This window comes from Heterodontus francisci, chromosome 29 (genome assembly GCF_036365525.1).
Source record: "Heterodontus francisci isolate sHetFra1 chromosome 29, sHetFra1.hap1, whole genome shotgun sequence".
Classification (NCBI taxonomy): Eukaryota; Metazoa; Chordata; class Chondrichthyes; order Heterodontiformes; family Heterodontidae; genus Heterodontus; species Heterodontus francisci.
In genome coordinates, this window is record NC_090399.1 from 27,817,435 (window position 1) to 27,823,476 (window position 6,042).

The window sequence follows — 6,042 nt, forward strand, 5'->3', positions numbered from 1 at the left end:
TGCCAGTGCCCCATGAATCGAAATCCATTTCTCCCACACCAATCTTTGAACCACGCATTCAACTCACTGATCTTATTTACCCGATGCCAGTTTGCTCATGGCTCATGTAGTAATCCAGAGATTACCTTCGTAGTTCTGCTTTTTAATTTAGCCCCTAGCTGCTCATACTCCCTCAGCAGAACCTCTTTCTTACCGTTGGTACTCACATGGACGATAACTGGATCCTTCCCCACCCACTCCAGGTTCCTCTCTAAGGTGACGTCCTTAACCCTGACACTGGGCAGGAAACAGAACCTTCGGGACTCACGCTCTCAGTTGCAGAGAACAGTATCTATCCCCTACTACTTCCTTTCAACTCCCCCCACTTGAATGATCCCCTGTACCACTGTGCTGTGGTCAGTTCGCTCAAACTCCCTGCAGTCCCTGCTCTTGTCCACAGAGGTTGCAAGAATCTCAAGCCTTTTGAACAAGTGCAAGGGTTGAGGCCACCCCCACCCCTCAGTGCTACATTCTGGATCTCCATACCTGCCTCACTCTTAGTTACACCCTTTGCTCCTGACTACGGACCAAATCTGAAGTATCTAAGCTAAGGGTTTTAAATGTCTCCTGGAACAAAATTCCCAGGTAACTTTCTCCCTGCCTGATGAATTGCAGTGTCTGAAGTTTGGACTCCAGCTCATCAGCTCTGAAGTTCCTCGAGTTGCAGACACTTCCTGCAGATGTGGTGGTAAGTCGGGAATTTGGTGACTGTGAGAATTTTAAGGCTTTTAAGAGGTGATCTCGTTCTAAAATCTAATTCAAGTCCTGCATTTAGCATTCAGTGTCCACCAGCTCCCACATGCTAAAGCTGCAACAGATCACTTGCCTCGCCATCTTTATTGTATTTTGTTTAACTAATTAGGATTTCAAGTTTAGAAATATCAATGATAATTTGTAGTTATATTAAGTAGTTTAACTAGTTAATCTATAAATTTAATACAGCACTTGTATCTCCCCAGCCTAAGAAGGAGCTTCTGCTGAGGCAGTATGAGCAACTAGGGACTAAATTAAATAGCAGACCTCAAAGGTAACAATCGCTGGATTACTACCCGAACCTACTTGCCTTCATCGGTCGGGGCATAGAGTATAACAATTGGCAAGTCATGCTGCAGCTGTACAGAACTTTAGTTAGGCCACACTTAGAATATTGCATGCAATTCTGGTCGCCACACTACCAGAAGGACGTGGAGGCTTTGGAGAGGGTACAGAAGAGGTTTACCAGGATGTTGCCTGGTCAGGAGGGCATTAGCTATGAGGAGAGGTTGGATAAACTCGGATTGTTTTCACTGGAACGACGGAGGTGGAGGGGTGACATGATAGAGGTTTACAAAGTTATGAGCGGCATGGACAGAGTGGATAGTCAGAAGCTTTTTCCCATGGTGGAAGAGTCAGTTACTAGGGATCATGGGTTTAAGGTGAGAGGGGCAAAGTTTAGAGGGGATGTGCGAGGCAAGTTCTTTACACAGAGGGTGGTGAGTGCCTGGAACTTGCTGCCGGGGGAGGTGGTGGAAGCAGGTACCATAGAGACGTTTAAGAGGCATCTTGACAAATATATGATTAGGATGGGAATAGAGGTATACGGTCCCCGGAAGTGCAGAAGGTTTTAGTTTAGGCAGGCATCAAGATCGGCGCAGGCTTGGAGGGCCAAATGGCCTGTTCCTGTGCTGTTCTTTGTACTACCCCAGTTTAGAGAAAATAAAAGAAACCTTAAAACTCAACCACCAATCATCTACCTGCTTACTTAATTTATGCCTCTGGACTGTAGCTCAGATCTCACTGTGTCCTGCTCCCTCTCTTGGATCACTCTTTATTCTGTAAAAGACTAGAACACCACTTGCCTTACTGCACCGAATTCCCACACACACCAAATTGCCAACTTAACCAGGACTCTGTCAAGCTGGACTTTGTGCTTCTTCCACCAGTCTGTGTTTGTCCTCTTGAAGCTTGTCACTATCCTCTTCACAATTCATGATACTTCCAAGTTTTGTGTCATCTGCAAATTTTGAAGTTGTGCCTGGTACACCCAAGACTAGGTCATTTATATCAGGAAAAGCATGTTGCCCTGGCGAACCCCACTGTATACCTAACTACAGTCCAAAACACAATCTTTCACTGCTAGTCTGTTTCCTGTCACTCACCCAACTTCGTATCCATGCTGCCAAAGTCCCTTTTATTCTATGGGCTTCAACTTTGCTGGCAAGCCTAATATGCCATTTTATCAAACGCTTTTTGGAAGTCCATATACACAACCGCATTACTTCAACCATCTCTGTTACCTCATCAAAAAACTCAAGTCAAGTAAAACATAATTTACTTTTAACAAATGCATGCTGGCTTTCCTTAATTAATCCACAATTGTCTAAGTGACCATTAACTTTGTCCTGGATTATCGTTCCTAAAAGCTTTCCCACCACTTTGATTAAACTGACTGGCCTGCAGTTGCTGGGTTTATCCTTGCATCATTTTTTTTGAACACGTGTGCAACATTTGCAATTGTCCAGTCCTCTGGAACCACCCCGTATCAAGGGAGGATCGGAAGATCATGGCCAGTGCCTCCGCAATTTCCGCTCTCACTTCCCTCAGCATCCATGGACACATCCCATCCAGTCCGGTGACTTAACTTCAAGTACAACCAGCCTTTCTAATAACTCATCATCAATTTCTGGCCCGTGTCTCAATTACTACTTCTTTCATTATGATTTTGGCAGCATCTTCTTCCTTGGTAAAGACAGATGTATTCATTTAGTACCTCAATTATATCTTCTGCCTCCATGCGTAGATCCCCCTTTTGGTCCAAAATTGAACCCACCACTCCTCTTACTATCATTTTACCAGTTATATACAGAGGGGTCTTTGAAGCCTACTGTAAGTGCCAGTTGTATTTCTGTGGGCAAACACCGTTTGGAATCCTGCAAATGATTGACCGTACAGACATTTACAGCACAGGAGGCGGCTATTTGACCCATCGGGTTCATGCCAGCTCTCCACGGAGCAATCCAATCAGTCCCACTCCTCCACTTGATCCCCGTAGCCCAGCAGGTTTTGATCCTTCAAGTGCCCATCCAATTTCCTTTTGAAACCACTGATCGTCTCTGCTTCCACCACCCTTGTGGGCAGCGAGTTCCAGGTCATTACCACCCGCTGCGTAAAAAAGATCTTCCTCACATCCTCCCTGCATCTTGCCCGAAACCTTCAATCTTTGTCTCCTAGTCCTTGTACCATCAGTTAATGGGAGGTTTTCCTCGACTACTGCATCTAAGCCCGTCATAATCTTGTTCACATCTATCAAATCTCCTCTGCACCCTCTCGAGGACCCTCACATCCTTCCTGAAGTGACCACTTAAATGTTGCGACAAGAGAATGGGAAGAGTTGAGCAAGAGCTAAAATAAAATTAGGATAATTTGAATCAGGCAAATTGGAGGGAGTCAGAGTCAGAGAATCCAGCAGTGTGTCATTAACAAAGTCACGGCCAAGAATCAATCAGGAGAGCCAGGGTTACTTTGTTTGGAAGCACCTTCACAGAATTTTAAACGGCAGATCCGAGGCAAGATATGGTATGGCATTCTAAGCCAACAGCCAATGACCATTTACAATGCAAGGGGCTGGTTTGTAAGGCCAAGCATTATGCTGAGTATTAGTGCAGTGTTTTGGATACTTGTAGGAGTGCAGTGAAGTTTGCAATTACAACCTCATCAAATTTTACAGCACAGGAGGCCATTCAGCCCATTGTGCTTGTGCCAACTCTTTGAAAGAGCAATCCAATGAGTCCCACTCCACCCCTGCTCTTTCTCTATAGCCTTGCCCTACAATGTTCACCCCTTTCAAGTATCTATTTAGTTCCCTTTTGAAAGTTACTATTAATTCTGCTTCCACCACCCTTTCAGGCAGTGCATTTCAAATCATAACTGGCTGTGTAAAAAATATTCTCCATCTCTTCTCTGGTTCTTTTTCCAATTACCTTAAAATAGCTACTGTTTGTTTTCAACAGTGGTGCAGCATCAGTTTACAAATCAATAAACCTGAAAAGTTAGTACACAGCTTAAGCAATACTCTGATAGTGTTATTCCTCCAACTTCTGCCATTGAGAAATCCATGAATCAAAAACAGTAATGGGGTCTCTGTTCCTCCACAGTTCACTACATTTACCCAATCTACTGCCGAGCCCCAATACAGGATGCACTGCAACAACTCGCCAAGGCTTCATTGGCAGCAACTCCCAAACCCGCCCCTGCACCGCCCACCCCCCCCCCCCCCCCACCACAGCCCCTGCTGCGCCCCCACCACCTCAAGGTTCCTCAAAGTGTAATACTTTAATGTAGGAAAAGCAGCAGGCAATTTATACACAGCAAGATTCCACAAATAGCAATGTCATAATGACCAGATCATCTTTTTTGGGGATGTTATCTGGAACACAAATGAAGCAGGGAGGACAGATAAAAGGGAGAAGCAGACTAGAGCAGTATGCAGGGAAAAGAGTTGAGAAAGAATGATGACCATGTCAGCCCGAGAGGGTCTTTTCTCTACAAATGTTGCCAATGTTGTTCCTTTGTTTAAGAAGGGTAGCAAGGATAATCCAGGAAATTATAGGTCGGCGAGCCTTACGTCAGTGGTAGGGAAATTATTAGAGAGGATTCTTCGGGACAGGATTTACTCCCATTTGGAAACAAACAAACTTATTAGCGAGAGGCAGCATGGTTTTGTGAAGGGGAGATCGTGTCTCACTAACTTGATTGAGTTTTTTGAGGAAGTGACGAAGATGACTGATGAAGGAAGGGCAGTGGATGTTGTCTACATGGACTTCAGTAAAGCCTTTGACAAGGTCCCTCATGGCAGACTGGTACAAAAGGTGAAGTCACACGGGATTAGAGGTGAGCTGGCAAGATGGATACAGAACTGGATCGGTCATAGAAGACAGAGGGTAGCAGTGGAAGGGTGCTTTTCTGAATGGAGGGTGTTCCGCAGGGATCAGTGCTGGGAACTTTGCTCTTTGTAGTATATATAAACGATTTGGAGGAAAATGTAGCTGGTCTGATTAGTAAGTTTGCAGACAACACAAAGACAACAAATGTTGATGGAGTTGCGGATAGTGATGAGGATTGTCAGAGGATACAGCAGGATATAGATTGGTTGGAGACTTGGGTGGAGAAATGGCAGATGGAGTTTAATCCAGACAAATGTGAGGTAATGCATCTTGGAAGGTCTAATACAGGTGGGAAGTATACAGTAAATGGCAGAACCCTTAGGAGTATTGACAGGCAGAGAGATCTGGGCGTACAGGTCCACAGGTCACTGAACGTGGCAACGCAGGTGGATAAGGTAGTCAAGAAGGCATACGGCATGCTTGCCTTCATCGGTCGGGGCACAGAGTATAAATATTGGCAAGTCATGCTGCAGCTGTACAGAATCTTAGTTAGGCCACACTTAGAATATTGCGAGCAATTCTGGTCGCCACACTACCAGAAGGATGTGGAGGCTTTGGAGTGGGTACAGAGGAGGTTTACCAGGATGTTGCCTGGTCTGGAGGGCATTAGCTATGAGGAGAGGTTGGATAAACTCGGATTGTTTTCACTGGAATGACGGAGGTGGAGGGGCGACATGATAGAGGTTTACAAAGTTATGAGCGGCATGGACAGAGTGGATAGTCAGAAGTTTTTTCCCAGGGTGGAAGAGTCAGTTATTGGGGGACATAGGTTTAAGGTGAGAGGGGCAAAGTTTAGAGGGGATGTGCGAGGCAAGCTCTTTAAACAGAGGGTGGTGAGTGCCTGGAACGTGCTGCCGGGGGAGGTGGTGGAAGCAGGTACGATAGCGACGTTTAAGAGGCATCTTGACAAATACATGAATAGGATGGGAATAGAGGGATACGGTCCCCGGAGGTGCAGAAGGTTTCAGTTTAGGCAGGCATCAAGATCGGCGCAGGCTTGGAGGGACGAATGGCCTGTTCCTGTGCTGTACTTTGTTCTAAATCTACCAGTACTGGCATCCAAAACTGGTGAAGGACAAGA